Here is an 18,509-nt window from a genome sequence, read left to right on the forward strand (position 1 = left end):
CGCAAAAGCCTCTTCCACGGCACGTCGATCAATTCCGATAATATCGATATCGTCCGCAAATCCCAGGAGCATATGCGATTTTGTGATAATGGTACCGCTTCTTTGCACACCAGCTCTCCTAATCACTCCCTCGAGCGCTATATTGAACAGTAGGTTCGAGAGTGCATCACCCTGCTTTAATCCATCTAAGGTAACAAATGACGTCGATATTTCATCCGCAACCCTCACACTTGATTTCGATCCGTCCAACGTTATACGAATCAGCCGTATCAGTTTCGCCGGAAAACCATGTTCAAGCATAATTTGCCATAATGCATTCCGTTTCACTGAATCGTACGCCGCTTTGAAATCAATAAACAGATGATGTGTCTGCAAGTTGTACTCCCGGAATTTATCAAGGATTTGTCTCAGGGTAAACATTTGATCCGTCGTTGATCGGCCCTCACGAAAATCTGCTTGGTATTCGCCGACGAAGGACTCTTCAAGCGGTCTCAATCTGTTGAACAGAATACGGGACATAATTTTGTACGCCGAATTAAGGAGGGTTATTCCTCGGTAATTGGCGCACTCCAGTCTGTGCCCTTTCTTAAAGAGAGGGCAAATGAGGCCGTCCAACCAGCTAGCAGGCATTTCCTCGTCTTCCCATATTTTCGACATAATATGGTGCAGAACTTCATAAAGCTGCTCACTGCCATGTTTGAGAAGTTCAGCCTATTTATGCGTATGTTCACCGTAGGCAAGTTTTCCCCGAAAAAAAAAAAATAAGGCACTTATTTAGCTCATATTTTGGTTTTGAGACCGAACGAATAGCTATTACTATCCAAAATATCAAACGAGGACGTGAAAATTGGGTCTAATTTAATTTTCAACCATTTTTCTGTAAGTTTTAATTCTTAATAAATTCATCATAACATTGGTTCAAACTACAGAAGCAAATAGGACATCCTTCGCAAAGATGTTGCAGGGGTAAATAGTAAAATTTTTGTTTTGCGTCGTTATAGGAAGAGTTATTTATCACATGGCATATATACAAGTAATATGAACACTTGTATCAAACTTACAAAAATTTATAATGATGTGCAATTTTGAAGCGGAAGTTCAGGAAACAAACTATATCAAATAACCAAGATAAAACTTTGAATATCTAAATTTAATTTCAAAATGAGTGATATTACAGAACATTTTTTCTTCTTAGGCCGTTACAAATATTTAATTAACTTTTTGTCCTACTGGTCTCCGAAAGGTCAAGGGGGGATAATAAAAAATAAATATTAAAATAAAAAAAATCAAAAAACTCCTCGGATTTGTTAAAGAATATTTGGAAATCCTCAAAATTATCCGAATTTCATTTTGTTGTCCCCTCAAAATATTAATTTTTGGCAAAAAAAAACCGAGGGGGGGGGGGAGACAAAATGGATTTTAAATATTTGTATCGGCCTTATTATTATTTTGATAATTAAGAGCTTTTCAAAAGATATACCAGATTTTTCGAATGGCTCTTGTTATCTCAATTAATTATAATTACGGCGCAGTGGTAAAAAAAAATTAAATGTTTTAAAAAGGTTTTAAAAGCGATGTTCATTTTACCATCAGGCAGTGTTCATTTTACCTGCACTATATTTATACATCCGAAATTTCGATGTTTCTTATTTCGAAGAAAAACTATATAAAACTATGTTTATTAGGAAACAAAATTTCAGTGCAATATGAATATGAGTTAAATTGTTGGACTCAGAGGTAAAACTAGCAAATTACTCTCGTTTTATGAATGAATTCAACGCAAGTCCTCAGCATGTTCATTCTATCACTTATTCTCCCACCAACTCATAACCCAAAAACGGTTCGTCCGATTTGAACGCGGTTCTAATTTTTAAATTCTACACATTCTTTTTCTCTCATCGTAGGTCAGTTTTTGAAATAATGGATACCATAGTAGAGAAAAGGTGTAAAAACAATCTTTTAAAGTTTATAGATCGCACTATCCCAAAAGTTGTACTAACTGCAGGAAATAGAGTTGGTGTGGTGCATGTTGGTTAAAGGACGAGGGTAGACCTGTACGTCGCTGCGCCACGCCACCGCTGTTAAAAATGAATAGACGCATAACATTTAATATTTCAGAAAATGCGGGACTTGTTCTTCAGGAATTTAAGGAATTACTCACAGAACGGCTTTGGTAATTTATAATAAAATCCTTTATGTCTGAAATTCATTTTCACTTTAATTTGTTTGGAAATTCAACAAGGTTTCGTTAAAAGAAGTTCCATATAAAAAACTTTCATTGAAAATACTTTTTTAGAACTTACCATGGAATTTCCTCAGAACCTCTTTGAGAATTCTTCTTGGAAGTCAATCGAAAAATCCACCCAAAGCTCCGTGAACAATTTATCGAAAAATTTCTTTATGAAATAAAACCATTTCCTTTGCGATTTTCTCCTAAATTTTTCCACAAGTGATCCAGAAATTCATTTAGGAATTCCTTCAAAAAATTGTCCATAAATTCAAACCAAGATGCCTCCGGAGGAATTCCTTGAGGAACTTCTGGAAGAATTCTAGAAGGAACTTTCAGAGGATCATTCGGAGGAATTCCGGGAGAAACTTCGAATAAATTTCCGGAGGAATTCTCGGAAGAAATTCTCGGAGGAGCTTCCCGAAGAATTCCAAAATTCCCAAGCGAAGCTTCCGAGGGATATATAGGGGGAACTTCCGGGGGAATTCCCAGGGGAACTATCGGAGAAACCCCTGAGGGAACTTCCGGAAGAATTTCGCGGGAGCTGCCAGAACCATTTCCAGATAAATTACGAAAGAATTCCCGGGTGAGAACATCCGGAAGAAATTTCCGGGGGAATTCCCAGGGGAGCTTTCGGAGGAATTCCCGGGAAAACTTCCGGAAGAATTCCTGGGCGAATTTCCTGATGAATTCTTGAGGAGGAATTCTTCCGGAGAATTCTTCCGGAGGAAATCGCAGAGAAACTTCCGGAGGATTTTCCGTGTGAACTTCTGGAGAACCTACTGGAGGGATTCCCGGAGGAACTTCAGGAAGACCTTCGGAGGAATTTTCGGAAGAATGGCCTGAGGAATTTCTGGAGAAAACCCGGTCGAACTTCTGGAACAATACCCAGGGGTGAACTTCTTGAGGAATTCCTGGTGGAACTTCCGGAAATATTTCTGGTGGAGCTTCCGAAAGAATTCCTGTTGGAACTTCCGGAGGAATTGGAGCTACCGGAGGAATTTCTGGTAGAACATCCGGAGGAATTCCTGGTGGAACTTCCGGAGGAATTCCTGGTGGAGCTTCCAGAGGAATTCCTGGTGGAGCTTCCGGAGGAATTTCTGGTGGAGCTTCCGGAGGAATTCCTGGTGGAACTTCCAGAGGAATTCCTGGTGGAATTTCCGGAGGAATTCTTGGTGGAATTTCCGAAGGAATTCCTGGTGGAATTTCCGGAGGAATTCCTGGTGGAATTTCCGGAGGAATTCCTGGTGGAATTTCCGGAGGAATTCCTGGTGGAATTTCCGGAGGAATTCCTGGTGGAATTTCCGGAGGAATTCCTGGTGGAATTTCCAGAGGAATTCCTGGTGGAACTTCCGAAGGAATTCCTGGTGGAACTTCCGGAGGAATTCCTGGTGGAACTTCCGGAAGAATTCCTGTTGGAACTTCCGGAGGAATTCCTGGTGGAACTTCCGGAGGAATTCCTGGTGGAACTTCCGGAGGAATTCCTGGTGGAACTTCCGGAGGAATTCCTGGTGGAACTTCCGGAGGAATTCCTGGTGGAACTTCCGGAGGAATTCCTGGTGGAACTTCCGGAGGAATTCCTGGTGGAATTCCTGGTGGAACTTCCGGAGGAATTCCTGGTGGAACTTCCGGAGGAATTCCTGGTGGAACTTCCGGAGGAATTCCTGGTGGAACTTCCGGAGGAATTCCTGGTGGAACTTCCGGAGGAATTCCTGGTGGAACTTCCGGAGGATTTCCTGGTGGAACTTCCGGAGGAATTCCTGGTGGAACTTCCGGAGGAATTCCTGGTGGAACTTCCGGAGGAATTCCTGGTGGAACTTCCGGAGGAATTCCTGGTGGAACTTCCGGAGGAATTCCTGGTGGAACTTCCGGAGGAATTCCTGGTGGAACTTCCAGAGGAATTCCTGGTGGAACTTCCGGAGGAATTCCTGGTGGAACTTCCGGAGGAATTCCTGGTGGAACTTCCGGAGGAATTCCTGGTGGAACTTCCGGAGGAATTCCTGGTGGAACTTCCGGAGGAATTCCTGGTGGAACTTCCGGAGGAATTCCTGGTGGAACTTCCGGAGGAATTCCTGGTGGAACTTCGGGAGGAATTCCTGGTGGAACTTCGGGAGGAATTCCTGGTGGAACTTCCGGAGGAATTCCTGGTGGAACTTCCGGAGGAATTCCTGGTGGAACTTCCGGAGGAATTCCTGGTGGAACTTCCGGAGGAATTCCTGGTTGAACTTCCGGAGGAATTCCTGGTGGAACTTCCGGAGGAATTCCTGGTGGAACTTCCGGAGGAATTCCTGGTGGAACTTCCGGAGGAATTCCTGGTGGAACTTCCGAAGGAATTCCTGGTGGAACTTCCGGAGGAATTCCTGGTGGAACTTCCGGAGGAATTCCTGGTGGAACTTCCGGAGGAATTCCTGGTGGAACTTCCGGAGGAATTCCTGGTGGAACTTCCGGAGGAATTCCTGGTGGAACTTCCGGAGGAATTCCTGGTGGAACTTCCGGAGGAATTCCTGGTGGAACTTCCGGAGGAATTCCTGGTGGAACTTCCGGAGGAATTCCTGGTGGAACTTCCGAAGAACTCCTGTTGGAACTTCCGGAGGAATTCCTGGTGGAACTTCCGGAGGAATTCCTGGTGGAACTTCTCGAGGAATTCCTGGTGGAACTTCCGGAGGAATTCCTGGTGGAACTTCCGGAGGAATTCCTGGTGGAACTTCCGGAGGAATTCCTGGTGGAACTTCCGGAGGAATTCCTGGTGGAACTTCCGGAGGAATTCCTGGTGGAACTTCCGGAGGAATTCCTGGTGGAACTTCCGGAGGAATTCCTGGTGGAACTTCCGGAGGAATTCCTGGTGGAACTTCCGGAGGAATTCCTGGTGGAACTTCCGGAGGAATTCCTGGTGGAACTTCCGGAGGAATTCCTGGTGGAACTTCCGGAGGAATTCCTGGTGGAACTTCCGGAGGAATTCCTGGTGGAACTTCCGGAGGAATTCCTGGTGGAACTTCCGGAGGAATTCCTGGTGGAACTTCCGGAGGAATTCCCGGTGGACGTTCCGGCGGTATCCCTGGTGGAACTTCCGGTGGAATTCCTGGTGGAACTTCCGGAGGAATTCCTGGTGGAACTTCCGGAGGAATTCCTGGTGGAACTTCCGGAGGAATTCCTGGTGGAACTTCCGGAGGAATTCCTGGTGGAACTTCCGGAGGAATTCCTGGTGGAACTTCCGGAGGAATTCCTGGTGGAACTTCCGGAGGAATTCCTGGTGGAACTTCCGGAGGAATTCCTGGTGGAACTTCCGGAGGAATTCCTGGTGGAACTTCCGGAGGAATACCTGGTGGAACTTCCGGAGGAATTCCTGGTAGAACTTCCGGAGGAATTCCTGGTAGAACTTCCGGAGGAATTCCTGGTGGAACTTCCGGAGGAATTCCTGGTAGAACTTCCGGAGGAATTCCTGGTAGAACTTCCGGAGGAATTCCTCTAGGAACTTCCGGAGGAATTCCTCTAGGAACTTCCGGAGGAATTCCTCTAGGAACTTCCGGAGGAATTCCTCTAGGAACTTCCGGAGGAATTGCAGGGGGAACTTCCGAAGGAATTCCCGGGGGAAGTTCCGGAGGAATTCCCGGGGGAGCTTCCGGAGGAATTCCTGGGGGAGCTTCCGGAGGAACTCCCGGGGGAACTTCCGGAGGAATTCCCGAGGGAAATCCGGTGGATATTCCCTAAGAACTTACGAAGGAATGCCGGTGGAACTTCCGGAAAAAATATCCAAAATGAACTACACTGGATTCTGTTTTTACACGATTTACATTTTCTCAATTTTGCATTCATCCTAAATGTTCACCTACCTGGATATTTGGTTGGCTACAGCGTCATTACACCTATGCCTGGCGTATTGTAGAGGTCCATAATGTTCCTCCAGTTTCCCCGAACGTTCAGGGTCCCCAGGTCCGATTCCACCGCGTGCAGCCAACGTGTTCGTGGCCTTCCACGAAGTCACCGGCCAGTATCCGGTTCTCTGTTGAATATTGTTTTCGCTATTCTTTCTTCCGACATTCGCACTAAGTGGCCAGCCCACTGAAGTCTGCCGTATTTTATACAATTCACAATATTTTCTTCTTTGTATACTTCATACAGCTTATGATTCATGCGTCTGCGCCACACACCATTTTCCAGTTTCCCTCCAAGCATGTTTTCTGGATAATGTGGTGGATTTATTAATGCAGCTGCTTCCTTCCGTGTTTGAGAAGCTCGACCGGGATCTCGTCCTTCCCATCAGATTTACCGTTTTCAGCTCGTTTAGAGCCACAGCTTGACCGTCGCCGACTATGTGCACCCTGCTCCTTAATACACCTTCATTTTCACCGTTCAACAAATCTTCGAAGTGCCACCATAGCATAGTCTTGTCTGTAAGCGAATTCCACTCTAGGTCATTGCACATGGCGGGCACTGCCGCAGTCTTATGCCGTGCGCCATTGACAGTTGCGTAAAACCTCCGCATATCGTTTCTATCCATGTTCTCCTGCGCTTCAGCTATAACAATCTCTTCGTGTTCGGCTTTTCTTGCGGTAGATTCGTATCTCTTCAACCCTTGCTACACTGTACCACTCTCTGTTGGAACGAGTACGAGTCACTAGCATTCAACTCCTAGCAACATTTTTCTCGTCCGTCACTCGCTGGCACTCCTCATCAAATTAACCATTTCGTTGGCGTCGCTGTGCTGTGCCTCACTTCCTGCGCTGTTGTAGTCACAGCTTCGTGGATATTTTCCCACAATCTGTTGACGTCGCCAGATCCGGTGGCATCTCCTCCCGACTAGGAGAGCATAACAGAAACTGAACACAATTTTAACATATTGTGATATTTATAACTTATTTTGATACAATTTTATTCTTAGTAGCCATTATCTTTTAAATGTTGTAACAGGATTGTGACATAATATGATCTAAAAAATGCTTAATACCGAATTGCCCAACATTAGGCAATTAAAATAGATGTAGCAGTCTCCCAGCCATGGGTAACACAACGCTAATATAATTTAAAAAGGTTGCCTAATTTGTAATGTTGTTAGTTTCATGTTCTTGAAAAATATTTTTGTTCAGACAAAAACAAAAATTTCTGATTGTTGATCACAATCTGGAGACTTATCACGACCTGTAAAAATTTCCAACTGCACAGGAACAATATATTTTGTATCTGATTCTGTTATAAATTTCTAACAAAATATGTTATTTTTATGATTAAATTCGAACAAAATTTGATAGTTTTTTGTTTCCAGCAGTGTATTTTTTGATAGAAATTTAGATATTTTAACAACATCCTGCATCATCATCAAATTTATATCAAATTTTGTTATAAAAATTTTGTATAACATAATAACATATGTTGATATAATTTTGATATGACCTTCTAGTCGGGCTATCCGCTCGTCCAGCAGCTCCGTCAACTGACAAGCGCTGGATATAGATTCGTAAATTCGTGACGCTAGAAAGTCGCACCCGATTTTTTGTGTTTAACGCGTATTAATTACCATGTGATTTTTCTTTGAATTATTTAGGATTTTATTAAACATGTTGCAAAGATTTCAGTGGCAAATTGGAGTCAAACGATCAAAAATACGAGCGAAAAAATCGTATAAAAACAGAATCCTGTGTAGTAGAGGAATTGCTGGCTGAACGTCCGGAGATATTTATCTTCTATAAATCTGTCCATACCTAGTGACAAAAATGGATGATTGATTGATCAGATGGTCTCTTCTTCATTGGCATTACATCCCCCACTGGGACATTGCCGCCTCGCAGCTTAGTGTTCATTAAGCACTTCCACAGTTATTAACTGCGAGGTTTCTAAGCCAAGTTACCATTTTTGCATTCGTATATCATGAGGTTAACACGATGATACTTTTATGCCCAGGGAAGTCGAGACAATTTCCAATCCGGAAATTGTCTAGACCGGCACCGGGAATCGAACCCAGCCACCCTCAGCATGGTCTTGCTTTGTAGATGGTACATGGCTTATTAATAAGCTGGATATTAAAGCAGTTTGTTAGACGCAAAATATGTTATAACTATCTTACGATTTCTGTAAACTTTAAGGAGATTCAAAGGATTCGGTTAACCCTTCCGTTACTGGTTGTGGGACAAAAGGTCGAAGGTCAAAGAACAAAAGGTCGAAGGTCAAAAGGTCGAAAGGACAAAAGGTCGAAGGGACAAAAAGTCGAAACAAAAAACCTACGTCAAAAGGTCGAAGGACAAAAGGTCGAAAGGACGACAGGTCTTTCTTTTTTCTTCTTTCTTTCTTATTTCTTCTTTTTTTCCTTCTTTTCTCTTCTCCCTTTTTCCTTCATTTGTTTCCTTCCTTCGAATCTTTTTCCTCATTTCTTCTTTCTTACTTCTTTTTTCCTTCCATATTTCATCTTCTTTATTTCTAATAACTTCCTTTTTTCTTTTTCTCTTCCTTCTTTCTTTCATCTTTCTTCCTTCTTTCCAACTTTTTTCTTCCTTATTTCTTCCTTCTTTAATCCTTCTGTCTTCCTACTCGCTCTCTTCTTTTTTCCTCCTTTCTTCCTGATTTCTTCTCTCTTTTTCTCTCCCCCTTTTTTCTTTCTTTTTGTTTCTTGTTTTCCTTCCTTTTTTTATTTTCTTCCTTTTTTCAATCTTTACTCTTTCTTTTTGGCTTCTTTCTTCCTTTTTTCTTTTTTCTTGCTTCTTTTATCCTACTTTCTCCTTTTCATCCGTTTTACTTATTTCTTTTTTGCTACTTTCTTTTTTGCTTTTTTCTTTTTTCTTCATTCCTTCCTTCTTTCTTTCTTCTTTCTTTCTTCGTTCTTCCCTCTTCCTTTCTTCCGTTTTTCTTCTTTCTTCCTTCCGTCTTTATTCCTTCTTTCCACCTTCTTTCTTCCTTCTGTTTTATCTTATTCCTTCCTACTTTCTTTCTTTTTTATTCTTCCTTTCTTCCTTCTTTCTTCTCTCTTTCTTCCTATTTTCTGTTTTCTTATTTCTTCTTTCTTTTTTTCTTTCTTCCTTCTTTCATCCTTATTTCTTCCTTTTTTCATCATTCTTTCTTCCTTATTTCTCTCTTCTTTGTTACATCTTTCTTCTATTTCTTCTTTCATCCTTATTTCTCTTTTCTTTGTTCCTCATTTCTTCCATCTTTCTTCTCTTTTACTGTTACTTGCTTCATCCTTCTTTCTTTTGTTTTGCTTCTTTTTTTCTTCTCTCCTTCTTCTTTCTTCCTTCTTTCTTCCTTTTTCTATTTTCCTTTTTTCTTCCTTCTTTCTTTCTTCCTTCTTCCTTCTTTTTTCCTTCTTCCATCTCCCTTCTTCTTTCTTTCTTTGTTCTTTTTTCACCTTTCTTCTTTCTTCCTTTTCACTTCTTATTTACATCTCACTTCTTACTTCTCCGTTCCTCACTTCTCACATCACATTTCTCACTTGCCACTATTTACTTCTTATTTCTTCCTTTCCACTTCTTACTTCTCACTTTTCATTTTCCACTTCTTACTATTCATTTATCTATACTCACTACTTCCATCTTGCATCTCACTTGTCACTACACAGAAAGAAATTTCATTGGTATTATTGAAAAAACCATTGGTAAAAATAAAAAGTTGCATTGGTTCTTTTTCGTAGAGAGTTGTGTATGCTTAGAGCAAAAGTTAGAAAACTGTTAAAAAAAAAGTTGATAGTCACTCGGTACGCAACCCCTGAAATAAAAGTTCATGTACTTTTGAAATAAATTGTAAAACTGTCAAACTTAAATAATGACACAGTTAGAATACAGATTGATTTTTTCAGAGAATTCCCAAAAACCACCCCCTTCACCCCGTTTTTCCAACCCAGCTTATATTTCTGAAGAGCTAGCTCATGTGCAAATAAAACACCAATGAATACAAGAATGAATATTATGTTCCGAAAACTTACCTCTGTCCGTGATGGCTTCGACCAGCACTTTTGACCTTCGACCTTTTGGCACCGATTCCCGTTACCAACCCCCCTTTCGAAATCGAAAATAACAATCTTTTTGGCTAATAATAATTTCCGAAGTATGAGTTCTGGCATATGGCCAAAATCTAACACCCATTTTAAATCCGGAATAACTCCGGTATCAAGTGGCCGGTCTTGAAAATCCATAAAGGCCCTGATCGAAACTTGAATAAATTCCGCATCTTTTGGTGAAAGTTGCGAAAAAAAATGTCAAAAGACAAAAAAGTTACAGCCAAAAAGATTGTTAATTTCGGTTTTAAAAAATGGGGTTGGTAACGGAATGGTTAAAGGCATATCGAAACTTCAAGTAACGCAAAGAGAATCTGTCACATCTGTTTATCTGAAGATCTGAACTTGTACTTGAGTACTCCCAAAACTATAATACAATTTATCTTGATCTTCCAGGAGATGTAATAAATAAAAATTAACAGATGTCGAAACATTTAGTAATGGGAAGAGGTACTAAAGGGGATGTATATCGCAAGTATGCTGGAGTTTAAAAATAGTTTGTACAGCCCAGAATAATCCAAAAATATAATTCGTTGTCTGTTGATTTTCCAAAAGGTGTAATATATACAAATGAAAACATATCGTAAGACTGAGTAACGAACAAAAGTACTGTAGCTTCTATAGATCATAAGTCCTGAACTCAGGAACATATCGGATAACCCAAGATATTCCAAAACTATCTCACAATATCTTGATCTTCTGGAAGATGTAAAGAATAAGATTGGCCTACCAAAGGCTAGTGCCTGAGCAAGGTCTGATATCATAAATAGAGCAAATTGAAATAGTAGTTTGTGCAACTAGTTGCAAAAAGATGATTTTTTCAGCACGAGTTGTACGTTTATCCAACAAGGCTTGCCGAGTTGGATAAATACATCTTTTGATTTCTTATTTTGTTATTGAAGGAATAGTTTTCAATTAGATGTCACAGTAAGTTTTTTCTGCTATAGATTTTGATCTTTTATCCGTTAAAATGACCAAAGGGATAACAACCTGAGTTATCAAGATTAGGCGATCTCATACCAACAAAATTTGTTATCGATTTGCTTTCAATCTGTGCTCGAGTGGAAAAGGCTACGTATTTTGTAGCGATGTCTTCTAAAGTTTGCAACAAGTTGGTAGTTATACCTATGATATGTTGGGCCCACGCAAATCTTAATTTGGTCCTGTCTCAAAAGTACGAATTATTTTTTAACTTTCCATGAAAAATCATCAAAATTCCATCAAAAACTATCGATTCACCGCACACCGTTGGACAGCCACTGCACTCTGTGATTTGAAGGGCCTTGCTGCGCTCCTCCCATCCCCCGGTCGGTTTGATAGTGGAATCCCTTCGAGTGCGAGCAGCACTGACTTTTGTGTTGTTTTTGGCAGCGGGCAAACATCGTCGTCGTAGTTGAGCGCAGTCTTCTTCAGTTTTTAAATAGTTTTGACCTAATTTTTATGTCGGATGCGTGTTTGTTTTTCTTTTCGATGCTCGCATAACGCCTTCACCACGCACCGAATTCTCACTCTTTCTGGCTGGTGGTGGTGGCGCGAACTTGCGGGTGCGGGGCCCAGATAGTGGGGCCTCTGGGCGAGCGATAATAGTGCTGCGTGCTATGCTTAGAGCCGGTGCCAGTGGGAGGGAAAGGGCCGAAAAAAATTGAATGCGCATCGTAGGGCCACCATGTGATCGCATATTTTTTCCGCTTCTTTCTTCGCCGAACGCCAAGAATTGGAGCACTGGGTTAGAAGGCAGTCAAGAATCTGGCAGTTAATCTCAATTTCGTTTCGTTAGCTTTTGTTGTTTTTGCTGTCTAATGCTTGAGGATCTTAATGCGCTTCCTATGCTCTGAAGTGCTATGTGCATAAAGTAGGGCCATATCGCGGATCTGGAGCAAGTGTGCTTTTCTTCTTTATCCATATGATGGACTGAATTACTTGCCATAAAGCATATCATATCAAACAAATTTGGAGCAAGAATGGATAACGGTAGTACTTGACACAATTCAAAACTGAAATTCACGATATAATGGTTTGCATAAGACGCTTCTGGGCTAACATGTGGCTGAGGACAACCCAACTTCTGACTACCTCAATCAAGATATTCCAAGGAGCGTGCTCCTACTCCGTCGATAACAACGTTCGTATACACTTGGCGATTGTTTGTATTCCCGTTCCGATAAGCCCGTTGGAAATAATCTTTCAACAGGTAGCCTTTGCACATGTGCAGACATTGTAAACACCCAAGTCCCCAATAAGTAGGTTAATCGGGCAACTATATCAAGTGGAATGTCGCCCAATAATCAATTTACACGTGTTACATAACGACGACTTGGGAGTCGCCACCTACTTGAGTTGAAGGACACTCCATGAATCCGATTGATTGCTTTATAATACATATCAGCATTAAGATGGGATGATTGAAAAGCACAAAAACTGCTCTTGAATCTAAAACGATCGCAACTTCAAGCATCCTTTTGTCCACTTGTTCCAACGTTTCATGGAGAATCCCATTCGAAGCATTATACAGCGCAGATAGAATACTTAATCAAATTTTGCTATAAAAGAATAATTCCGTGGTTGTACATGTGCATTTTTTGCAACTAGGCAATGTTCAATTTGGCGGCAATGTTGGATTTTAAGTTGTAATGGCTGTAATCAGTTGAAAAAAGGCTCTGATGGCATATTAAAATAAATGCTAGCCTTGACTACTTCCTCGTCCAATAAATCTGAGGAAGGACCAGGAAAAGGCAAAGATGTTTTCCACATTATGCATGCGTCAGTGTGCAAATTTCGAACTTCTGCAAAAAAATGGATTACTGGACAATCAAACATATTTACCCGTCATTCGCAATCATGTCGATGATATCAATGATTCATTTGAATCTTTTACTGAGTCGGCTGTGATAAACGCGGTGAATTTTAGCTGAGATTCGACAACGAAAATCGTTTTGGAATCTAAAATACAGTTTGAACATTAACTACGATTAAAAGTGAGAACAGATGATAATACTTAAAGGATCTCGCCTGTTTTAGCGCATTTAAAACTCGTCAGTTTTTGTTTCCGCTTAAAAATTTCAATTTATGTATATTCAATTCGAAGTGAAATGTACGCAATTTCTCCCATGTCAGAACACCCACGTGAGTCTTACTAAAAAAAAAGACGAAAAACCAAACTCCAATTGTGCCTACCGACTACCGTGATTCACTGACCCACTTAGGAAGACGCAAATATATTAAACGGAGCCGATTTAAATTTTAATTCCCATCCTGTACTGCGTGCATGTGAACTGCCCACCTCTTAGTCGTTGGTCGGTTGATCGCGATCACGCCTGAGTCGTCCACCGTCGTTTGGTCTGCACGAGACCCCGCCAATCGCCTCAGTCCACCACCGCCTGCGGACGGATAGGTATTGTATGAATTGGATTCAGAGCGGAGGGGGTCCTGGTAACCGCGGCGTCGATCATATTCCGATTGTGCGTGAAGATCAGAGCGCCGTTTGCGGTGAGGTAGGATAGGGAAGATTGTTTGTCGGAAGACAAAATTGCATTATTCATTTGTATAAGTGGAGAGCAGCTACGACGGAAACTGGCACAGTGGTGACAAGGGCAAATTCTCCTTGTTGTTAAAAGGGGCTCGTCCACGTGATGTCAAGAATTGCGGGTGGCAATAGACCGCTTCTAATAGGGAAATGCAGATACGGTTTGATCCATTGACTGTAATAGAGAATTCCATCACGAAACAAAATGAATAATTGAAAGCTGAATGAGAATAATCAACTATTTCTGGTTTGCTCCTTTGCTAGCGAGTTTTTGTTTTTGGAAATTTCATCACACTCAATGAATAATTGTTGAAGTATTCGTTTACATATTTACAAGTATAAAGATTGATTTCTTTCGGCGATAGCAGTCTTAATAAGTAACAAATACTTGGTTGCTCCTACATAGGAACTATCGCCGAAAGAAATCAATCTTTATAGGAAAACTTCAGTCGTTAACCCCCAGATAACATATTTGCAAGGCTACCCTGTCCCTGCCCAGTGCAGTTTGTAAAAGTCGTCTGTAGATCGACAACAATATCCCGCAAAGAGACAGTAAATATATTCCATCAGATCGATCCAACATAGTTACTGCGCATCTTGCTTTGTGGTACACGTCGTATTACTGGGCTGCGAAATGGTGAGTTGACGTCTGGGAAGGAGCGTCCTACACAACTCTGGTCCTCACAAGTTCCAATCTCACGCTTCCACGGGTTTTCCGATGACAATCGACCGCCAGCTAAGGGTTTTGTACTTAGCTGGTAGTGCAGCCTTCGCAAGAGGTGGGTTCTCCAGGTCTCCGCCTAGGAGGCCAGAGGCAATAGTCGACAGCTCGGTGCGCAGCGCTAGCGTGTGTTACTTAACCTTCTCCCCGGCTACGCCAGTAGTGGTTATAGACGGCCCATGGCTTGTGAGGGCGATGAACCGCAAACGCGATGGGCTTTCGGCCTTCGAGGTGGTGACGGAACAGCTGGACGCCATCATCGACTTTGCGTCATCGGAGCATAATATCAGTAAGGACCTCAAGGGGAGCTTGCTGAAACTTCAAAAGTCTATGTTGGACGCCAAGCTGGAGAGGTTGGTCGGGACGGCCAAGTGCAAATCCGTGAAAATCGTGGAGTCGACTGAGGCTCAAGTATTCGCGGGCACTCAGCCTCAGCCTCCCCAGACCAGGGAAATAGAGGGGGATGACTCCTCCTGGACCCTGGTAAAGAACAAGAGGAAACCGAAGACGTCAAGGGACGAAAAGAAGGCCCAGGCGAATGAGGGTAACAAGAAGGCTAGGGTAGGGGCGCGTCTTACCGCACGGCTAAGGAGGGCCTCATGATATACGAATGCAAAAATGGTAACTTGGCTTAGAAACCTCGCAGTTAATAACTATGGAAGTGCTTAATGAACACTAAGCTGCGAGGCGGCTCTGTCCCAGTGTGGGGTTGTAATGCCAATAAGAAGAAGAAACTGGACAACGTGGAAATACCCAGTCCAAGAGTTGGTGTCTTCGACACACGAGGGTTTCGTCATTACCAAAGTCAACGGAGTTTTCTTCTGCAGCTGCTATGCGCTTCCTCGATGGTCGACTGAGCAGTTCGGTCGTATGCTAGATTTTTTGACTTGATGGGGCGTAGGCCGGTGGTGATAGCGGGGGACTTAAACGCTTGGGCCGTGGAATGGGGAAGCCGTTCCACGAATCAACGAGGGCAGATCCTGCTGGAATCACTGGCCATGTTGGATGTGGATTTGGCCAATGTAGGTACCAAAAGTACCTACAGCTGGAACGGGGCCGAGTCAATTATCAACGTTACGTTCTGGAGCCCTGGCCAAACGAGTAGTTTGAACTGGAGGGTAGATGATGGCTACACTCACAGTGACCACCTGGCGGTTCGCTACAGTATCGACTACACGACCAGTATGCAGCGGACGGAAGAAGGGGCGAGGCCTAGCCCTCGTATGTGGAAGACATCGTACTTCGACGACGAGGTGTTTAAGAAAGCGCTCCGCCGCGAGCACAATACTCTCGGTCTGAGCGGCGAGCAGCTGGTAACAGTGCTCTTGCGTGCATGCGATGCCACCATGCCTAGGAAAGTCCACCCTAGGAATGGGAGGCCACCGGCTTACTGGTGGACTCAAGCAAATGCGAACCTGCGTCGCGCCTGCCTACGGGCACGTAGGTGGATTCAGCGAGCACGCACAGAAGAGGAGCGTGTTTAACGACGGGTGCCGTTCGTGGCTGCTAGAGTCGCTCTGAAGACTGAGATTAGATCAAGCAAAAAAGCCTGGTTCGAGCCTGCCTGTGTCAAAGTGCCAACGCGTATCCATGGGGTGACGCCTTTAGAGTCGTAATGCCCAAGACACGTGGGGTGATGGCTCTTACATAGCGGTCTCCTCTCCAGAGATGCTGGAGAAGATCATCGCGGGGCTCTTCCCACGTTACGACCCAAGTCCCTGACCTCACTTAGTGGTAGGGTTTTAGTACCGGGAGTACCGGTACCGGACTTCCCGGGAGTACCGACCAATTTTCGGTACCGAAATACCGGTACTGGCTTAATGAATGTACCGGTATTTTCGGTACTAAGGAAAAAGTTTTGGTTAAAACTACCGATGGTTAAAACCACTTTATTTGAATGCAGCAGCTAGTAAAAAAGATATTAATTTTTTCTACCAAAATTACAAACACCTAACAATAGAGGTAATAAACTAAAGAGGACGATTGTCGCTGCGGTTCCATTTGTTATCGTCCCTAAACTGCCGCTAACCGCAAGTCGAACACATCTTTATATGGGCCTCCATATACAGATGCGCTCGACTTGCGTTTAGTGGCAGTAAACATGTTGGCTACCTATCTGTCAAAACGTACTCATTTTCCATCGCTGACATTTAGTCTGTGAACCATTCCACCGATTAATTTAAATTTTAGTTGAAATTTGACACAATTTGATGGTTACATTCGATTCTTTTTTACACGGATTTTTTTTACACGGCCCTGTAAAAAAAATGCCATACAAAATTTTTGCAAAGTTGCTCCATTTTGCATGATTCGCCGAGAAATCATAAATCTTTTTTTACACGGATTTTCAAATTTTGAACTGAAAACTTTTTTTAAACGGAACGGATCCCCCGTGTAAAAAAAAGAATCGGGTGTATTTTCCCCTCATGGAAGCCGACCCATTTGAGTTTTGACAAATTAATAGTTATTCGGAACGAAAATGATTTGGCGCCAATTTTCTCGCGAACAAAGTTTAACTTTTTGTTAAGAAAATCTTCCAGTATCGGTATTTTCCCGGTACTCCCGGTACTGAGGGGTTCAGTACCGTAGTACCAGGACTCGCCAAAAAGGGTCGGTACTAAAAACCCTACTTTGTGGAGCTGCCACGGGCCAGGGTAGCCAACGAAGGAAGAGTAACTATGGCGGAGCTTGCGGGGATTGCACAATCCCTTAGTGTAGGTAAGGTGCCAAGACCGGATGGTATTCCGAACCTGCTGAGGCTCCCGAGATGTTCATATCTGTCATGCAAAGATGCCTGGACGAGGAAGTCTTCTCTGAAGCATGGAAAAGGTAGAGCTTGGTCCTATTGTCAAAGGCGGGAAAACCACCGGGGGATCCGTCGGCATATAGACCAATATGCCTGCTTGATACGGCGGGGAAGGTGCTCGAGAAGATCATTCTCAACAGGTTGTTGATACGCACGGAGGGTACGGATGGTCTATCGAGTAACCAGTTTGGCTTCCGAAAGGGTAAGTCGACCGTAGACGCTATCTTGTCGGTTACCAAATCCACGGAGATAGCTATCCAGCGTAAGGAGGGGAGTTCGATATTGTGCAGTAGTGACTCTCGACGTGAGGAATGCATTCAAAAGTGCCAGTTATGCAGCTATTGCAGATGCGTTCCTGCATCTTTGATTTCCCGAGTACCTGTACAAAATTCTCGGAAAACTACTTCCAGAATCGAGTACTGCTAAACGAAACAGAGGCGGGTCGGAAGTGCGTTGACACAACCTCAGGGGTTCCGCAAGGTTCCATACTGGGTCCGGTGGGACGTCATGTACGACGGTGTCTTGAGGTTGAAGTTCCCGGTCGACTTCGCTGACGATATTACGTTGGAGGTCTACGGCGAATAGATCGAAGAGGTGGAGTTGACTGCAGAACACTCGATCGCTATTGTGGAGGAGTGGATGAGTTCCAGGAAGTTAGAACTGGCTCACCACAAGACTGAGGTGGTTGTTGTTAACAACCGAAAGTCGGGGCAACAAGCGGTGATAAGGGCAGGCAACTGCACGGTCACCTCTGTACGCTCCATCAAACTCTTGGGGGTTATGATCGACGATAAACTCACCTTTGGTAGCCACGTCAATTACACCTGCAAACGTGCCTCCACAGCTATAGTGGCATTGTCCCGGATGATGTCCAATAGCTCTGCGGTTTATACCAGCAAGCGCAAGCTTCTGGCTAGTGTCGCTCTGTCCATACTGAGGTATGGGGGCCAGCTTGGGGCACAGCCCTGCGTATTATCTGCTACAGAACGAAGTAAGAAAGTACGTATAGGCTCATGTGCCTAAGAGTTGCGAGCGCGTACCGTACCGTGTCGCACGATGCACTTTGCGTCATCACCGGTATGATGCCTATTGACATCGTTATCGGTGAAGACATACAGTGCTTCGAAATGCGCAGCACGAGAGGCATCCGTAGGACTGTCAGGTTGGCCTCAATGGTCAAATGGCAGCGTGCGTGGGACAGTTCCACTAAGGGTAGATGGACACATAGGTTGATACCGGAGATAGGTACGTGGGTCA

Source organism: Armigeres subalbatus, chromosome 3 (assembly GCF_024139115.2).
Source record: "Armigeres subalbatus isolate Guangzhou_Male chromosome 3, GZ_Asu_2, whole genome shotgun sequence".
NCBI lineage: Eukaryota > Metazoa > Arthropoda > Insecta > Diptera > Culicidae > Armigeres > Armigeres subalbatus.